Source organism: Falco rusticolus, chromosome 9, assembly GCF_015220075.1.
Source record: "Falco rusticolus isolate bFalRus1 chromosome 9, bFalRus1.pri, whole genome shotgun sequence".
Classification (NCBI taxonomy): domain Eukaryota; kingdom Metazoa; phylum Chordata; class Aves; order Falconiformes; family Falconidae; genus Falco; species Falco rusticolus.
Genome location: NC_051195.1, coordinates 26352818 through 26373308, shown reverse-complemented (window position 1 = coordinate 26373308; position 20491 = coordinate 26352818). Strand labels below are relative to the sequence as shown.

General features: G+C 40.8%; 1 protein-coding gene across 5 annotated transcripts in view; it reads left to right on the top strand.

Annotated features, from left to right (window-relative positions):
- Positions 1–1549: 1549 nt before the first annotated feature.
- PLCE1 (phospholipase C epsilon 1) overlaps positions 1550–20491 on the top strand; it is a 162524-nt gene continuing 143582 nt past the window's right edge. For all 5 annotated transcript variants that reach the window (XM_037399582.1, XM_037399581.1, XM_037399580.1 and 2 more), the window contains exon 1: positions 1550–1735. The gene's annotated coding sequence lies outside the window, so the exon portion shown is untranslated. The remainder of the gene's footprint in view (positions 1736–20491) is intronic.

Genomic DNA, 20491 nt, shown 5'->3' with positions numbered 1-20491 from the left:
CTCACTATCCTGATAATCAGAAACCACCAAAAGGGTCAGAGTAAATAATAAATGTAAAGCCAGGAAGCAGTGAGTAAATAAATATATAATATGCTATATTTGACCTAAATTGTTCAAAAAACCCCCACCAAAATACAAACTTTTTGAAAAGACGTAACTTCTGTAGACTTTCAGTGCTTAACTGTTGACTTTTTTGATGTACTTGTTGCACTGCTGATAGGCTTTGTTCACCGTGACTATCTACAGGGCTTCAGTACCGCTGTGGTGGTGTCACCCTCGCACGAGCATCGCTGCCACGACGTGCAGGGTGTTTGCTGAGGTGACGGAGAATACACAGGAATAAACCTGACTCTCAGGCATTCAGACGTGTTCTTCCCTTAGAAAACAGGACGACGAGTTCCTTACATTGGAAGGGAATAAAGTAAATTAACTGCAAGTTTTACGACCCTGTGCTGGGACACCATCTCCGCATACCTTAGTTATGAGAATCGGTGCCCTTCACATAAAAGTGTCCTAAATAAAACCGTGCTCTCGGTGGCCAACTTTCGCCTTTTTAAAAAACCGAAAGCGCTCCCTTTAGAGTGAAAGTTTATGGCACTGCTTTTCTCCGCGTTGCACCCCGCACGTTACGGACTGCACGCACAGATGCGCAGCCGAGTTCACCGAAACCCCGCGCCGGCCGCAGCGCCGAAGGGGCGAGGCAGCATCTCCCCCGCCGACCCCGCGGGAGCGGCCGCAGCGCAGCGGGGGACCCGCTCCCGACTCGCTCCCTCGCTGGCGCGGCCGCCGCCGGTGCGGTGCTGGGGGCCGCGGGGCGCGCGCCGACATTCCGATGCAGTGAGGCAGCCGCGGCCCGGCCCGCCCCCGCCCCGGCCCCCGCTCGGCGCTGGCGCTGGCATGGCTCCCACCGCGGGGGACGGCGCCGTTACTCAGCGAGCGGTGTGGAGGCGCGGGGCTGGGGCGCTCCGGCGGCGCCGCGCGTTTGCGGGAGGCGGGGGGAAGGGCCCTCGCGGGCAGCGGCAGCTGGGAGCTGCCCGGCGTGACCCCCGCCGCGCGCGCCGCCCGGTCCCTCGCGAGCAGCCACGGGCGCAGGAGGGGGGGCGGCAGCGGAACCCGCAGCTGAGGCGCCGCTCCGGCAGCGTTACCCGCCGGGCTCGCGGGGCCTGCAGCAGCAGCCCGAGCGCTGCCCGGCGCCAGCGGGGCGGCCCGCGGGGCAGGCACCCCCTGAGGCGCCGCGCGGCCCCGCCTGCGGAGGGGCTGCAAAGCCACCCGCGCCCGCCTGGCCGCGGTGCTGCCGGCAGCCCGCGTGCGGGGGGTGACCGCAGCCACCCGCCCCCCCGGGGCCAGCCGCCCGGCGGGAGGAGCGCCCTCCCCGCCGCCGAGGAGGGGCGGTCCCGGGGGAGCCCTGGCCGGCGGTCCCGCGCCCTCGCTCCGCGGCTGAGTCAGCCGGCGGCGCTGCCCCGCGGCACCTCCCTCCATCCCGCCTTCCCTCCGTCCCTGCCGCCCGCCCCCGGCCCAGCGGGGCGGTGCGCGCCCGCAGCCCCCGCCCCCGGCCCGCCGGGGTAAGCGCTTGGCTCGCTCCGCCGCCCCGGGCAGCGGCGGCCGTGGAGCGCTGGCGAGGCGGGGGCAGCCCCGTCCCGCAGACCGCTGCGCCGCCGGGGCCCCGCCGCTGCTGGAGTCACTGGCCGGCCTGAGGAGGAGTGAGAGGAGGAAGATGCCGTGGGGACGCTGAAAGGTGCGTCCCCTGCTCACCCCCGCCGCTTTCACGGGCTCCTTGCCCGGCTCCCGAGCGAGGCTGGCGCACCCGGCCGGGGCTCGGCCCGGCATCCGTGGCGCCGAGGGGGAGCGCGGGGGGCTGCCCGCGGCGGGCGGGCCGGGGCTCCGCGTTCGGCCATGTTCCGCAGCCCCGCGCCGCCGCCGGCAGGACCCGGTGGGCCCCGCTGCCCGCGCCCTCCCCCCCGACCTTCGGCTGCAGGGCTCTCCCGCTCTCTCTTCCCTCGGGGAGGGTTCAAGAACATCCCAAATGCAGAAGCAAACTGGGGCGGATTGCCTTTAATCCACAGGCTACAAATTGTTATAAATTCATCCCTTACTTTCCTTATTCTCTCTTTTTTTTTTTTTTTTTTTAAACCTGTTGTGATTGCACAAACAGTTGTTTTTTGATATTAAAGCGTAGCTGCTTGTAATCTGACCAGAGTGATGTAGCTTGTGGGGGACTTGGCGTGGGAGGGAGCCTCTGGTTGTAAGCAGTTGTGTCTCTCCCCTTGGTGGGACTCAGCAAGCCCCTCTTGCGAGCTCTGTGCGCTCTCGGTGGGTGCCGCAGGCCCTGGTGCCCAGGCGTGATGGGTGAATGCATTCCTTCCAGCTCCAGACTTCTCTTTGGCCTGCTTGGTAAAGTGTGGTTGAGTTACAAAGACTGTTAAGTCTGCAAACACTTCCAGAAATAGTTTCTCTGAAGTGTTTGTAGGATCAGAACCAAAGTGGTTGGGTGTGATGCTTGCTTACCAGTTCTGCAGCACCCCCTTGGGATGCCACCAGCACAGGGGATACAGAGAAGAGGCTATACAGGTGTCTGTGAACTAGGCGTCTGATAAAGTAAGTGTAAGAACTGGGTAGAGTGGTAGGGAAGTGCATAAAAATGATCAGATGAGCTTCAAGGAACAGTAAAATGTTTTGTGTATCATAGTAAGGCACTCTTGTGGGGAGTACAGTTTGGGCTTGTATTTATGTGACAGAAGTTTGCTAAGTATTTCAATCTTGTACATTTTATGTATGTATGTATATTTAAAAGGGGATCAGAGAACCTGCCAATTATGAAAAAGACATTTAGCAAATACTGCAAAGCAGTGACTTGCGTAGTTTAAGAAGTCATGCGTTTCCAACTACAGATAATCATCTTTGATCTGTGGTATCTCATCCTGTGAAAAGTCAATGACAGACAACCAATGTATGTGATCATGACAAAACCACAATGAAAAATGCCTAAACAAACCTGGGAGCAATGAAACAGACCAGGTGAAATCAGGAACAGACGCAGTGTTTTGCTGAAGGAAATGCGAAGCGTTTGTGCTTCAGAGAGAAGTGCCCAAGTCATAAAAAAAAGTGTCCAGTCTGTGCAGTAACTTGCACAGCGTTACTGAAATAATTTTTTTCTTCATAATCTAAATAGAAGTCATTCATGTTCTGCCATATTGAGATATTAATCTAGGATACCGTAATGAGTTCATTCCTGTTTTCATACATGGTAAGAAATTTGTTGTTATTATTGCAGGCCAGGCAGCACAGTTCCTGTCCTCTCAATTTACATTGATTTAATGTGATTTAATAGAAGTGTGGTGGTCAAGCTAGAGTTCCAACAATTTAATAAGAAAAAACCCAAACTTTTATGTTCAAGAAACATGAAAGCTGTACTGTAGAATAAAAAGTTTCCGCAAATTGTATTTACTGGAAATCACAGAACAAGTTAGCGAAAGAGATGATAAGATAACTTGAAGTTTTGGAGATTTGTAAAATGAGAAAAAAGAATTCACTATAGTTAGGTTATCCAAAAGAATGTTGTGAAACAATTTGAGCACTATTTCTAAGTGCCCACAGAAGAGAGTATTTCTTGTATCAAAGAGCCAGTGACTAGAATCTGCACTGAAATCCAGTATAGAAGCAAGGCATATATTGAAAAATAACAGTTGTAACCATTCATGAAGGATTGTGGTAGATTTATAATGGATGGAATCATTTAGCTTGAGTTAGCAGCCTCTTTTTTTTTTTTTTTTTTTTTTTTTTTTGAGAAGAGCAGCTGTAATTTAGCAATAATTCTTGGATTTGAAACAAGAATTGGTTAACGGAAGATGAGTTATAAAGGAGGCAAAATTTAATTAATCTAGTATTTCATTAAAAAGCCATGATTTGCATGTGGATGTTTCTTTAAACATTAAAACTAAGGGGTTTTCAGCAATCAGCTTAATTTACCTGCACGTTTACAAAGGTACTTCTGTCAGATTTTCTTTTAAAACACTAAATACCATACTTTGGAACAAGGCTTGTATTTTGTTTTCTCTTAGTACTGCATCTACCTCAAAATGGATATTGGCTCATGACTATGAGCCCTAGACTTTATAAATGGCAATGACAGTGTTATTAGCAATAGTTCACATCTTTTTTTGTTTTATATACTTTTAGAAAATACCAGTAACTGAGCCATCGTAATGAATCATGCAGCTCCAATGTGGACAGACCTACTCTCACGCCTGTTCACAATGCAGCCATTGATGTTTTCATTTGAGTGATGGCTATTATTTGATTATGCAGACAGCAGGTTAACGGCTGTCTGTACCTTTAGTATGCAGTCTGATTAATTTGTGAATAATAGAAAGCTGTTAGCATGCTAACATGAAATCCATGTTTTTCCTTAGGTTAATTCTATCCCTTCTTGAGCTTTCTTAATCTTATTTAGAAAAGAGTTGTTGCATGTGTACTTGAGGGACTACATGACTGAATACATATTACATGAGGGCAGTCCAGCTTACTCTGCATACTGCTTTATTTGTCTTGGCAAACCTATATGTATATCTGCTTGTGGGTGGAGTTTCCATGGTCATGGTTCTGCCGGATATTGGTCATATTTCACACTTCGATATTTTTTTGAGCGAAATGTCCATCTACTGAAATGAGACTCATGTTTAAGAGCTGGAGATAAAGTGGTGACAGTTGTTCTTTGCATTTCCTATATTGGGAGCTCTCTAATATTTTTCTTCTGTTTTTGAGGCACAAATTTGCATCTTACTTGAAGCAATGGAGTTAATTTGTAAATATGTCACTGTTGGATCAAAGTGTGGTCCTTGGTGGTTTCATATACTCGGTCATGCTGACGTATCTGTGCAAGAATTCATGTCACTGATTTTAAACTAGGACATCCACAATATTATCTTCTTAACTGCCTAGTCATTCATAAATAATCCAACATGTTCAAACTAAAGCTAGATGTACCATCAGTTACTGAAAATGGGTCAAGTCCGAGACCTAGAAGGAATGAGCTCAACTCCATACCAGAATCTTCCTTCTTTCGGAGCCCACGACATTTCTCTAATTAATCAAGTGTCAGTGATGGTGCCACAGGTAATACCAGCTCTTTCAGTGTATGATTTAAAGTAGCAGGGACACACACCTTGTGGAATATGTGACACGCCCCAGGGAGCTGCCTTCTGCATTTGTTACATGAAACTCCTGTGTACTTCAGCATAAACTTTGATTATGGAGGCAGTGCAGGCTTGAGTCTTGTACAAGGAAGTGTTATTCTGTAGGCCAGTATATTTAGTAATACTTTACTCACAGTAGTCCATGGCATATCATAATAGTTTAAATAGGCTATCAACTCCGGGATACTTTTTATTCTACATTGCTATCACTAAGTAGTATTTAATAATTTGTTATGACCTTTCCAGTGGAGCCACCTCATTTAAAAAAATACATTATTGCATTTTCTAATTATTGTAAGATTTCATAAGTAATTAAAAAAATAAATACTTGAGTATTTTCCGTATTCTTTATGTTAATCATTTGAATGTTTTAAATAAGACACAAAAATTGGAAACATCGTGTGCAAAGTCGAACCTGCCATTTGAAAACATTTATTTTTGGGGTAATGGTTTTATTTGATCAGTATGCACAAGTGCTGCATAACTTGCATCTAATAATAGTGTGTTTTCTTAAACAGATGACTCTCCAGTTGCATTGACCTTGCCTTGTGTACCAGGACCTTGCTGTCTGCTGTTTCAGACAATGCTCTGATGTGAGACCTCTCCTCCCACAGTATTTTTCTCTGTCCGTACTACAGCATACAGCAAGAATGCTGCTGCAGTGATCTCTGGTATTTGAGGTTTTTGTTACACTGCATCTTCTTTCTAACGTTTTCATAATGCATTCCTTTACTCCAAGTACAAAACTCTGTTGCTTGGATTAGGTTAATTTCTTTCTGTAGCAGTGCAAATGTCTTTCAGCAGCAACTTGATTTCCCTTTGGAACTTAGCAAGATAAAAAGGAGTCGTGGCAGAGTAGCTACTGCTTTGTGCACTACCAACAGTTCACACTGATGAACAACCTGTACATTTTCTCTTGAGGAACCTTCTTGATGCAGATGCCTCATTTTTAATTCCTTAGGGTTGCTAGGATTGTTTTGGATTACAGCTATGTATCAAATTGCAAGGGAAGAAGAAAACCCAGTGTTTTAATATTGAGGCTGAATTGTTTTCTGAAGAGAGTATTCTGCTTCTGTTCTAATTTTAGGTAATTTTCATACTCTGACATTTTTCAAAGGTGTATTTTCAACCAGTTATTGTTCAGTTTGGGCAAGTATGTTAAAATGCATTTAGAATCAGATTGTTGCATTGGTGGGCAGAGATTTCTAAGATTTGGTTAGTATTTTTCTAAGTTACTAGAAGGCAGCACACTTTTGGTGACTTTCAAATGTATCAAATGTTCTGTGAGCTTGTGCATTGTTTCTACCAAAAGCTGTGGGAAAATAATCTAATGGCAGATATTTCTTGTGAAAGCTTCAATTTTCTGCTCACCCTATGTGCACTTGTTTTAGTTCAACAGGCTTATGGGAAGCAGTAAAAGCAGAGGAATGTCTATCGAAGGCTCCAACCCCCTGGATTTCTGACTGCGGGAGAGGGTGACAAACAGGCTGCCTCCCTGTTTGGTTCTGTAATTCATGTTTGCTCTTTAGCTGCGTGGTGGGCTGCTTCTCTGTAACATTTTGAGTGGCAAGTGTCAAAGTGTACCAGGCAGATAATTCTTGAAGTCTTTTGTGTTGCGGTACTTATGCATTATTGCAGTACATCTGAATTTTTTAGATGAAAAATATTTCTTAATGTGGCTCCTTTAGAGCCCTTGACATTTTTCAGTGTAGCTGTTACTTTTGTGAATAGTCTGTTGCTTGTATGTTTCACCCAAAGAACAAAGTGGATGTACAAAGAGGGGAGACTCTTTCATAATTAGGTTTGCTTTGTTGTGATTGCCCGTTTTTTGTTTGTTTTTGCTTTTCTTGATAGTGAATTTACATAAAAGACAACAAAACCAGAAACAACAAAATCAAGCAGTCAGGCAGCTGCCTATGTTGGAAATCTTTTAGTCTTAATAACCACTCAAAATGTTGCTGTTGTTACTGATTTGAATATACATCTGCTCTTATTCTGTGCTTTAATTCAGCAAAGTGTAAACAAGAAATTCCATTTCAGTGGTGGTGTTCACTCAGTAGACATAGAAGTGAAATATGGAGAAACTTATAAAAATCGATGGTGTTACGTGTGCAATTAACTAAAACCTCCATGGCAATCCCATTTAGAGGCATTCCCAATTTCATTAGCATGGGTAATTTAAATATATAAGTCCAATTATAAGGCTTTTTTCTTTATTTTATTTTTGTAGGACGAATTTAGAAAGTAGCTATTTGATCATCTGTCACTGTATGAAAAGTCCAACAAGTTATAGCTTAAAAATTAAATATGCTGTTCTGAATAGTCTTGATATGTCTACCAACATGTAATAGGTATACTATTAGTTCAGTTCTGCGTGTTTGGTTTTGTTTTGATTGTTTTCAAAATGATCTTTTCTTCTTTTAAGATGTGGCTGTTGGAGGGCATGGTTGGAGGGTGATAATTATTGCTCAGTGCTCCCTGCCCACCAGTAACTCATCAAGTTTCACATTCTGCTCTCGCTTTAGATGCCTTTTAGTTTCTCCTCCTCCTCCTCCATAGTGTTGAGTCTTGTGTCCCATTACCCGGAGTCAGGTTGTAAGAGGGAGTGGTTGATACTCGGGGAACGTGATACCATTTCCTTCTTCTGTATCTTTGGTACTTTTGGTTCGACATAACTGAGGTATGGTATTAGCATATTGCCAGTTGTGATGTGATACTGTGGTATGTGGAGTTACAGATTGCTTTCCACAAGAGAAAATGCAATAGTTGCGTGCTTTCAGTTCCCTGCAGTGCAAGTTTATGTGCTTGGAAGCAAGGAGTATCTATTTTCAGGGTATGTTTGCATTAGAGATACTTGTCTTAGTGAGAATACCCTTGCATTCCTGGAGACTGGACACCTGCAGAAGCTACCTGTCAGTGGAAAGGGTCAAATAAAAGGTTGACTGTGTGTTTACACACACCGAAGCCTACTCATCCAATAAATGTATAGCTTAACAACACTGTTCCCTTTCTCCCCACAAGATCTCTTGGTGAGCTGGTATCTAGCAGAACAGCTCAGTCATGCCTTCCCCCCAGTGTTATATGAAGTCTGCAGCATTTCTGAAAAAGGAATATTATTGTAATTTGCTGAGAAGGGGAAAGTGCACAGCTTTTTCTTTCCTCTGCATTAAAACTGTGCTGTCTGTACTCCTGACTCATATCTAAAAGCAGTTATTTGCCTTCTATATCTTTTTAAAAAAAGGCTCTTTGGTGTATATCATACTATAGAAACATATATACCCTTCCTACATTTTGGTTATATATTTTATGTAATATGCCTCTGTTTACAGGTAAAATTATGGATTAGTTAACAGAAAGATGTTACCATGCAACTAATTAAACAGAGGTTTAAAAACACCAGCTGCATGTACAGTGTTACCTCATATTTGAAAGGCTGAGAAATTTCCTAACTTTGGAAAAGTCATGTTGTTGACTTCATGTAATTACTGTCTTTTAAGGAACAGTAAACCTTGCATCTGTAATATATCTGTCAGGGTATTTCTGGATAGATTCTTCTTGCCGTTCTTGAAAGTTGTATTAGCTTAGCCCAAATCCATGTAACATTGGATGCTGTTGTGTTTATTTTGTTACCTGTTCCATGTTGGCAGAAATATGATATATGTAAAAATACAGGTTTTGCTATCAAGTTGTTTTTTGGTGCTCTATTAAAACAGATTTCAGAGACTGTATTACAAGATTCTACTCCATGGTTGAACTAACTTGCAGTATGAAACAGAAATATTTATTGATTTTTTTTTTTTTTTTAATGAGTGAAGTTGAAGGATTACTTTTTTGTTTTGTTGTTAACCTAAGCCAAACTAGCCTTCTTGGTAGCCTTCTTAGTACTTAACCAGAAAACATTTGTAGATTAAGATCTAGAGTTTAAACTTGTTTGGGAATACAGCAGAATCCCAAAATTGTTTCCATTCTCATCTAGCTTCCCTGAAATAAAATCAAAGTATATATACAATACCCTGGTATCAGAATGTTGTGGTCATTAAAAATCTAGCTTTAGTGGCTATATATAGAGAGAGTATAATGTTAATACTGTTCTCTTTTGTGTGTGTTAAGCAGATATTGTCAACTACCAATCTAGCTGCACAGATTAAATTTGTTTCTATATAGTTATGAAAACATTTTGTATTTTATATAAAGAAATAATATTCTTTTAAAACATTAGTTTAGGGCCATGAGTAAGAGGGGTTTATGAGTCTCTTAAATGCCCCCCCCCCTTTTTTTTTCCAGTGGTCAGCTGAAATTTTTCTTGTTCCATCAAATTCTGAGCTATGGCAAATATTTTATTTTTAATTGAATTTCTGTCACTCAATTATGAACGTTTTTTGGAAGAGTGTATTGCTTGTTGTGATTATGTTTGTGCAGAAAATTCTGGAACTGTCTTAAAACTTATTATTTCTGTGTAATAGGAGATATAATGACTTGAGAAGATCAGGGAAAATATGAAGTCATTAATTTTTTGTAAGTTCATTTGTACAAAGGAATGGGAATTTCTTGGAAATCAACAATATTTTGGGCTGCAAATGGTACTTCCTACCCTTCCAAGGTAAGGGAACAGTAAAATTTTAGGTATCTTCAGTAGAATCAGAAAAGAGAATGGGTAATTGGTGGTATTAATAAATGGATGGTATCTACAACTGAAGTCTAGACAGGTTTTTCAAGTCATTCAAATCCATTCTGGGGACATGCCAACAAACTGGTTTTATTATGAAAACTGTGTTACCAGCACCAACTGTTCAGTGCATCAAGTTCCAAATCCTCATTATTTTTCCCCTTCTATGATTAGTTTGGCTTAAAAGTAATAAATGTGGAACCTTCCTTTTGGTCTTAAAATTCTTAAAGCTTTATTGTTCCCACTTTCCTCTTGTTTTTATAACTAAATGGTCTGTTTTTAAAGCTGAGATTATGAGTAATTATAAAATGGTATGACTAGGGGCTTCTAGAAAAACAAGTGCCTTTTCTGAGTACCTGACTGTAAGAATTAGCAATACTATGAAGTCTGTTTAGAAATTAATTCTCCATACTAATTGAACTGTGATTCTAGATTTGCAAGCCAGGTTCGGTAGTGGTTTGTAGAAATAAACAGTTCCCTAGACAGCAGGCTATAAAACAGGTCAGCGTTAAAATATGCAGTAACATCTTTCAAATGTCTGTATAGTATTACACTACTATGCCTGCCTGAATTCTCCTTCAAGATTCAGATCATAACATCTGTGTGGAGATTTGTTACCTGGTAGGCACAGGAATGATTGGGAAGTGTAGACACTAAAGGGTTTTCAGGAGGTCTTCACATCCACCCCTCCAGAAGAAGCAAGTTTGCATGTTCTCTTGAAATTTGTGAATGTCATTCTACATTGCCAAAAGCTTATCTCCACGTTTGTGTCATCCCCTCATTTTGTTCCATGTAGTCTTTATTCTGTTATGCAAGTTGATAATGAAAACACTTGTCTGTAACAGTCAGTTGTCCTGTTGGCTAGATACCTAAAGCTGTTACTAGGACTAAAATTTCTGACGACAGAAGATAATGTACCTCAGTTGTAACAGTACAGCACAGTATTATATCCTGTGTAACAGCTTCTATACACTCCTAAACTTCAACTGTCTGCTTTATAGAAAGCTGGAAAGAGTTGACTTACAAGTTAGTGGGAAAGCTGTAAAACTATGTGAGAAAGGTGTGTGCACAGATTTAAAGCAAGGTAAAACGGTTTGGTATAACAGCATTGTAGCTATGATGGCCAATAAAGTATCTAATCTGTACATGAGTCACTCTGCTCTAAACTCATGTGCCTTCCTCCGGCTTGACATGGTGCTCTGATTATTTTTCTTTTGCTTTATAATGACATTGTCAGTCTTTTATGAGCTTTTCTCTGTTCCCTTGAGCTCTGAGGATGCTATTGAGAAGAGCAAAAAGCCCCAAACAAAAAAAAAAACCAACCCCAAACTCTTCACTTGCTGTTCTTGCTTGAATTTACACTTACAAAACTGTCCTAAACACTTCAGGTGCATTCGACTTGATGAAATCAATGGATAATTTAAAAAAGCCTGATAGCCTCTGCCTCCTAGTTTTCCCACTTTACTCATCTTGCTTACAGTAAATCTCTATTTTGTTAGCAACCATATGCATCCCAATAAAGGTTTTAAAGTTTGAATTGAGACAGACACTGTCTCAGCTCTTGGCCAGTGAATGCAAAGAAAGTTGGCCATGTTCCCTCTACTTGCCAGAAAAGCATGAAAGCTGGGGCCCTGCCTCTGTCAAAGAAAAAGGAAAGCTCTGAACTTTTTACATACAGATTTTTGAAAGTATTGAGTCCCTGACCTATTCTTGGTAGGACTTGGCAGTCTCTTGCTTGCTAGATGTGGCCTAAAGACCCCAGGAAAAGGCCTCTAATCTTCAGTGAAGATTTATAGATCAGCCTGGCCTTTTTCCTCTGGTTATCAATTTGACTGTATTCTTTTTTTCTCTCTCTCCTCTAGTTAGTCTTAAATATAAACAAAAGAAATCCCATCGCTACTGTAGTATGGTTTTTATGCGTGTGGCTTGTCTCTGTTATGCTTTCTACTAAATCTGAAGACCTTCTTGCTTAATTTTTTAAATGTTTGATGTACGTATGAGTGTATAATTAAAAGAGTGTACATACTGTTGTCATCTAGTATTGTACTGTTTATTGTGTGTTTGGGTATAGGTGCTTCATGTACCTGGTCCCCTCCCATACAGGGCTTTAAAACTTTCAGTATTCAGATTATCTGACAATCCATTGATTGATGTGCGACTGTATAAAATAAAGTAAGAATATTAAGTTACAAAGCAAATTATCCATAAATTTTAGACTTATTTTTAATATGTGCTGGTATGGTTTTAAAATATTGAATTAATTATTAGCAAATATTTGAATTTAAAGCATTAAAATCCAGAATATTGATTTTTAAAGTACTACAGTGGTAATACCTCTTGCACATTCTTCTTACCGTAACTGTACTATATAGAGGTTGCTATGTATTTTTTTCCTGGTGAATGAATCATGAAAACCAAGGGTTTTTGTTTTTGTGGTTATTATAGGTGATAATTATGCACCCCTGTATCATGTATAACTGTTATACAGTTATATAAATAATGCACATCTGACTGTTGGCTTTTTCTTAACAGTTATGGCATATTTTCTGTAGTGGGTATAGTTTTTATTTTTCAGAGATGTCACATGTAAAATAAGAAGTGATGAAATGCATACACTGTATTTCAAAAATATGTTGATACATTATAGTACTGTAAGCGTTATTACTTCCATAGCTGTTTCTGCTTTTATAACAGCATTAGAATGCTTAAATAAAACCAGCCAGTATTGAAGATTATAAAGCCAGAAAGCTATATAGAATTAATGAAGACCTTAGTGTGAGGACTGTGCTGTCTGTTTCTAATTTAACCTATTCTCAGATTACTCTCAGGAGCCATTCTAAGTTTGTCAAACACTTTGAGAGGTCTACAGTAGATTTTGTTTTTGAAGGTAGAGCTTGCCTTTCCTAAACTGAATTTCATTCTACTGATTTTATTTTTAGCTACCTTTAAAGGCAGGTAAAAAGGCAAAGCAGTATTCAGTAAATAGTTTTTAGTAGCTTTGGAAGTCAATAAAAAGATGTCTTGAATATATAGGGAGTCTGAGTGACATGGTCTGTGCTAAATTAACAAGAGCAGGGCAGAGGAGACAATTAACAGTTTGCAAGGTAAGTTCATAACAAAATAAGAGGACTACTGACTTTTTTTAAAAAAAAGCTTCCCCCCCCCCCAAGCCCTAGAACTTGAGGGATGCCAGTTGGTTTGGAAAAGACAGAAATGAAAAGGATTTGCAGGAACAGGTAACTTTTGAGGTGTGGCAGTAGCATGCCTAAGAACATAGATGAAAGTATTTGAAATCTCAGAGGACAGGTTGATCTGCTTTCATTTATGTATGCTGGTTTTATATTTGTTTCCTCATAGGTCATCTACTGTTATCCATGAACTTTATTCTAGATGTATAGATACTATTTTTTTTTTCTTCTCACCTGAGTTCTCATGCATTATCTGCTTCTTCCTTGTTGGCCTCCCAACAACCAGAAGGCTACTTACAGGAAAGCAATAACAAAGAACTCCATATAGTATGTGAGATTTTAGTTGGAAAAAAGCTTCAGACTGCCTCTTGCACCTTGTGAGTGCTGGTACAGGTGATGATACCCTCACTGAATTACCATTTAAAAACACTGCCTCTATGTATCTTCAATGAACTTGACCAGTTGTGGCCAGCCACTGGTATACACTGCCTTACAGACTGTCTTGAAACAGTTTGGGTTTTTTTTTTGCTCTGTTTTGAAAGTAAATAGGTTTTTGTTGTACTCGGAGCACTGCTGCTAGAGCATCAGCCATTGTTTTGTTCCAAACTGGTGTAGATTGCGCAGACCATTAGTTTTCATTGCTGCTTTGCCTCCCCTCAGGGATGTTTTCTCGTGCCAGTTATTACTTCATAATGCACTCAGCTGCCTGCTAAGGTCATTGTTGGTTTGAATGATCAGTCCTGCAGGTGAGCCTCCTGCATCTAGCCTGTTGTTTTTTCTCCTCAGCAGGATGAAGTCAGTGTTGCCATCTTGCCCACAAGGAGCCTGACTACAAGGCCTTGGGCTGCTCCTTATCTTTTAGTTTGCTGCCTCCATACTGGCCTGACAGCATTCGATTCCATGTTTCAGAGTAACCTCCTCACCCCTGCTCCTGGCCTTGCAGGCAACATAGGAAATTCAGTGTTTGTTGTGCTCTTCGGGTGTTACCTGATCACAGCGCTTCCTCAACTTCTTTTTATCATTTGTGGTGAGGCTGTGGTCATGCCCGATGGTGAGGCCAGTGACCTCCCTTGTTGGGAGCTGGGGGAGGACGAGCTGGGGGCTGGGGCTCTGCCACAGCCCGCTTGTGTCAGGACCAGCACCAGCAGATGTGTCAGGTCCCAACGTCAGTCTGGCAGGTCTGATAGAGAGCTCAGGAGCAGCAGAGAACAGGGCCTGGGCCCAGAGCTGCCAGTGATGTATTCCTAGCCTAGGACAGTCCTGAGCTGAAATGGCTCCTGGGCCTGTTGATGGGGGATACAAATGGGGCTGATTATCGCATTTAAGGATGTGGTGTGCTTGGGGCCTTGACCCTCCCTCTGACAGACGTCTGCAATAATCTCGTCCTGGGTTAGCATCGCACTTTGTTGTGCTAGTTGCAGCATTGGTCTGTCATTATCATACCCAAGTACGTTACAGAAAATGGAGTAGTTGCATCTTGTTTAAGTGTTACAGCAGAAATAACCTTGGGTGTTTCGCCAGGCGTTGGCTTGTTTGTTATCTTTTACAGTCCCTTTGTGGTTGAGTTCTTAGGCTCGTTTAACTGTGCACTGACTGTTTTCTCTCTGGTGCTCTCCCTTCTCCTCTGCTCACTCTTAAGGTATACATCAGGCATATATGTGTATACCTCCTCCCTTCTAGGACCTTTTTGCGCTAAATACAAGGATGTTAAGAAATGTGTTAGCAGCAGGGATGCACAATCAGATGGATGCAAACTAATCCACTTGACTGAGAAAGTGTTGCCTATATATATAACACTCGTATTTACACAATACATTATTACTGAGGCATATGAATAGTGGAATGTATACATACAAAGGGTAAAAAACCCAACAAGATTTCCTAGTAGCATTTTCAGATTTTAGTGAAGCAGTGTTGTTTGGATACTAGCAGAGTCTCTGGCACGTATTGCTGCTTATGTGAAAATAAAAAAGGGTGTTTCAGAGAAGGAAGTGTCCTTTTCCAAGTTATGAGCTGCAATTTTTACCCTGGTTCCTTATGGGAATGACTTTGTACAGTCACACTGTGTGTCTGTATGTCTTTTCTTCCAACTTTTAACTTGTCCTGTAGCAATCAGGTTTATTGCAAAAGTGCAGGTCTCAAAAGTGCTAAAGACTCAACAAATTTTATGTAGATGTTACTCAGTCATAGAAGATAAGTTCTCTACATCATTCTGTCTGTGAAGAATTGCTGTGAGAGCTCACACATTAGCAGAGGGTCCACATAGAAAAAAGTCCATAGTAGTACCCCAAATGTAAGAAGACCTTCAGTTGGAACTGGATTCTCCTTGTCACCATTATTCAGAATTCATTACTTCTAGAAATAACTAAGGAATATAATGCTTGGTTATCATGTGTTCTATTTTAAAGTGTACCTTTAGCAACTGAATACTCTACGTGGTCATTAAATATCCTCTGAAATACTTATCCATTGATTTTACCAAGAACTTCACAGTGTTAAAGTTGCATTCCATCTGTTCAGCTGAAAGTACAAGAACTTTTAAGAAATGTAAAAAACTTTGAACAAGTGATTGTTTGCATTTGATAAGTATAGAACTAGCTTTTGCCACACGTTCTTATCCCAATTAACTATGTTGTGAAGACTGAAGGAGACGAAAAATCTGGGATAAAGCCGCGTCTTATCAGGGAAGCAGATTTTCATATTTAGAATTCCAACTTCCTTGAAGCAAGGAGCTCAACTGTACTACTCAAATGAGCTGTGTTATGATGACTGCAATTAAGCTGAACACTTGCTGAAGGTTATCTTTTTATCCCAAAAGAAATGGTGAAGGCCAAGTGAACAATTATAAGCCACAGTTTCTAGTCGGGAATCTCACAACTAGTCAGAAATACTTAATGGACTGCTTTCATAGAGGCTTTGAAAGGTAACCAAGAAAAGCAAATAAATCTGTATTTGCTCAGCAAGGATACAGATATTCATTCCAATTATTTTAAAGATCCTCAAATAAAAGATTGTCTGAATGTGTCATAATCATATATGAAGACATGCTGTGTTGATCCTCACGCATGTTTCTCCTTCAAATAGGTTAAGAAAGAAATGCAGGTGAAGCTTAAGGAGCATGGAAGCTGCTGTAAACATAGAATTTCTCTGTGTCTGGTTCCATTTGTCCTGGAAGATGTGACAGTATATTATAAAAGAAACCTCATAATTTTGATCCTGAGTGTATTTCCTTCCTATTTATTTATTTATTAAGACTGAATAACTAGTATTTATAGTGTGAATTACAATGATGCCTACAAGAGTTTTAAAATACTAAAACATTTAATTTGAAGTGATCATTTAAAGTTGATTATGTTGGTAATGACCTCGTATGTTAGTATAGTAAATATCTTGTAATGTTGCAAAAAATAATTTGCAGTTGTGTGGTGGCTTGCTGCTTGCACATTTAATTCTGGCAAGAGCCAACATCTTAGAGATTACTTCATGACTTGAATGAGTCAGATGTCAGGCTTTCTCCCAGAGAATGATGTGGGTTTTTTTCTCTTGCATTCTCTATTAGGCATGATAATAATATGCAGATGAAATAGCAGATATTCAAAAGAGAAAGTAAAAATATTAAGGGACTAAATATTATGATTTCTGAGTGAATGGTATGCATAGGTCAGGAATGGTACACAAAGAAAATGTATTTTGAGAAAGTGCAAGAGTGGTGCAGTAATTTAATAGTGTTAGTTTTCAGCATTTGAAATATTTTTCTTTGCTTTTCTAGAACTAAAATGTAAATGCATAGATTGACAAATGACTGAGCTCTTGTTCACATACAGATTACCTTTTCATTTTTATTTGAAACTTATACTGGGGTTTCAGCCTCACTCTTGTTGCAGTTATGACAGCTGAGCAATAATATATAAGTTACTACTCAAATGATGTTTTCAATAGGACTGCTGTGGTTTAGCATACTGTGAATAAAAGTGTTAACTTAAATTTACAGAAGATAAGCTGTAGTGATATATGTGCCTCTAACATACCATCATACATTTTAGTAGTCAGAAATACTTTTATTACAGGTTTGTTCTGTTCTCACCAGTGTGGCTAGGATTACAGCTATAAAGGACGGAGAGAGAGAGAGGGAAATGAGAGAGGACTTGGATGCTCACACAAGAAGGGTGCTGTGAGGAAGAACAAACAAGACAAGGAACCTGAGGTGTTTGATCTTGTTGCTTATTGTGTGACTTGGTTCAGAGTAATCTTAAAACTTTGGCAGGTTGACAGTTTTTAATGGCAAGGTGCAGTTGCAGTTTATTGAAATATATGTCAGTGTCCCACTTGTAAGTCCCTTAAAGTTATGGTTTCACACTGGGCAGAAATACTAGATGAACTCAGATGGGAAGGCTACCTTTGTGGTGCTTTGCTGTTAGCTGGAACTAGGTAAGAAAGAGGATTGCTGGGGCTGGAGGTTCCCGCTGGAAGGGCACAGATTTCTTTGTGATGCTAAGCTCTCTGGTATTACTTTAGGAAGATGGAGGATGAGAGATAATGATGTTAGGGTATTTGGGAAATGGTTCTTTATCTTGAGGCTGAATGGTCACTCAGTTACAAGCTGTTGAGCTAAGGCTTGGATGTCCTCTGGATTAGTACTTGTTACTACAGTGTCCAGGTAAATAAAGCTACTTCTATAGAAACTGGTGTGTTGGTTTCTATCTCTACTGAAGCTTGGATCCCAGTGCAGGGAGAGAAACCTTGCTGGGAGACATAGGTGGTGCTGCAGGCAGGGCGTGGAGTGTGGTTGGCATGCTGTGATGTCTGAACCCTGTCCACTAGTCTGAAAGGATCTGTCTGCTCTAGGGCTGGGCCAGTGGCTGGGTGACCAAGGCATTAACTTCTGAAGGCTTGAAGCAGCTGACTTAGACAAACAGTATCCTTTGGTCAGGGTAGCATCTCTGAAGTAATCTTCTACAGGTGTAGCAGGAAAAGAATCAGGTCAGAGCACGAAGCACTCAGTTCTGTCGCTGGTGTGCCGTTGTGAATCTGTGTTTGGATGTTGTTTTGCAAGTGAAGGCTTGCAGTCAATTTCCTACTTACTTTCCCTTTGCACTCAGGAACTTGTCTGTCTTTCAAATAATACAATTTTTCCTGCTCACATGCTGAGTTTATATGTGATTATGATTCTTTGAAGAGAGAGTTTGATAGAAACTAGAATGGAGGGAGTATACCACGTTTAAAAATGACGTTAGTATATAGTCCCAGGTTACTGTTGACTTTTTGGAGTTGTAAACTGTTAATGTTTCAAAGTGGCAGATTTTGAATGTGATAACCCAGTCCTCAGAACAGGAATGTTTGCATGTAAGCTTTCCATTTTATATTAACATTTCAAGGCCACAGAAGTGATTGGCAAATGACAGGAAATACATACAACCATTTCCCCCATATTTATTATTTGTATTTTGATGACAACAGTGATTTTCGTTCATATGTTAACAGAAACACCATTTGTTCTATTTTAAAAATATTTTGTAATCGAGATTCATTGTGCACAAACCCCCTCCACTTCTGCTTCTTCACTTCTGTTTCTGGGACTTCACTTGGATTCCTGATCAGCAGAAAATCCTCCTGTTATTTTCCAACATATTTAACACTGGGTGGCCTTAGAGAAGGAACTTGCTGTGCTTTATCAGCTGAGGAGAAATGGCATAAATTGACTAAAGAGAAACCACATGAATGAAGATATGTGTATAGAACTTGAACTAGTTAAGGGATAAAATGAAGATGTGAATGATGACATTGAGACCAGGGGAACCATAAAACCTTCAAAGGTGGAAAAAGCCTTGAAATAGGATGATGGCTGAATTATTTACCAGCTTGGAGCTCTAGGTTTTTTAGAGGATCTGAATGATTGATTGATTGTTGGTACTCAAATACACACAGAACATGTGGGCAATTGCTGTTCACTGCAGATCCCTATACAAGATCCTTGGTGGGCCTGAGTGAGGCAGTTCTGACCTCGTGGCAAGAGTAATGTGTTACTAGGCTCAGTGAATCCCCACGTTAAACACTGAGCTAACTAGCCAGACACTTGGGGTTGGAAGAGACAAGCCTGGTACTTGCCCATGTCTTTTTGTGTTGTGTCCAGTGCATATGTTCCTTCATAGCAGTTCAGTTCGGGGGTAAACTGAGGTTAGAATGAAATTAGAAGAAAGTAGTTTGTACAGAAGACGGAAAGGAGTATTGGGGTTTGCGATGTTTTGATGTTGAAAATGACAGCCCCCTTTCCTTAGGTGGGTATTCATGCAAAGAAGAAGGGCAATGAGGACCCTCTAATTGGTATAGGGATCAGCTGTGGAGAACTGATGGCAGACCACCATGTGGAACTGATGAAGGGCAAATCACTGTCTGCATAGTGCAAGTTGTTGCCAGGTGAAAAGGTTAATAAACCTGCTGCCCAATTTAAATCATGTCCCTTGTATCTTGTTTTTTCTATCTGCATGTCTGAGACAGGTTTCAGCTGCTCTTCAGTCGCTTGATCTCATATTTGACTTCAAAGTGAAAAATTTTCAGTAGAGTATATGGGTGGAAAACATTTGTATTTTTAATACAGTGATTTTTAACCCTGATGGATATAGTGAACAGAAGATATTGAGGATGGTGTAGGGGGGTTGACCGAATCTTTTCTGAAAAAGTCTGGTAAGTTGACTAAATAAAACGTGTTTATGACACTGTAGGAAGGTGATCCTGCTCAGCTGATACTGCTTGAACTGTTAAAAACTCCACTAAAATAAGTAGTTAGCTTTCTCATCTAGGATTCCTTTCTGCCTTTTTTCCTTTGTTTTTACAAGATACTTTAATTTTATCATAGTAATTCTTACTGCTGATCAAGAAGGTTACTTTGTTAATTTTGCTTTACTGAATGGCATTTCCTGTTTTTATTTGATGCTTGGAGGTGTTTAAAATCTTGTTTCATTTCTTCTAAGAGGAATTCCTTACATTTTAATTTTTAATTTTTAAAGTTTTATTTGGCTTATGATGTGCCATCTTTGTTATGTTTTCAGCTGAATTTCATGTAGTGAAAATGCAATTCTGTAAGCAAGTTTGCATTACGCTTCCTTTTGAGGGCATGTTCCCTTTGCTTAGCTAATCAGGTACTCTCGAGTCTGTGCAGCAGTTGCACTAGAGAATTTTTTATGATTTAAAATTGGGAGAGCGTGGTTAAGATGTGTAACTCTGTATTAGCTTTAAACATATTTAGGTCTAATTTGATGATGATCAGATAAGGGACAGCAGAAGAATTGATTCGTTTATGTCCTGGTTTTGGTTGGGATAGAGTTAATTTGCTATAGTTAATAACTCTGAAGAATGTAACTCCAGAGAATTGGGTTGGTGCTCCTGGTTTTCAAGATCACTGTGGTGCGTATTTGGTTTTGGTAGCGGTGTTTTCAAATCTCCTTTAG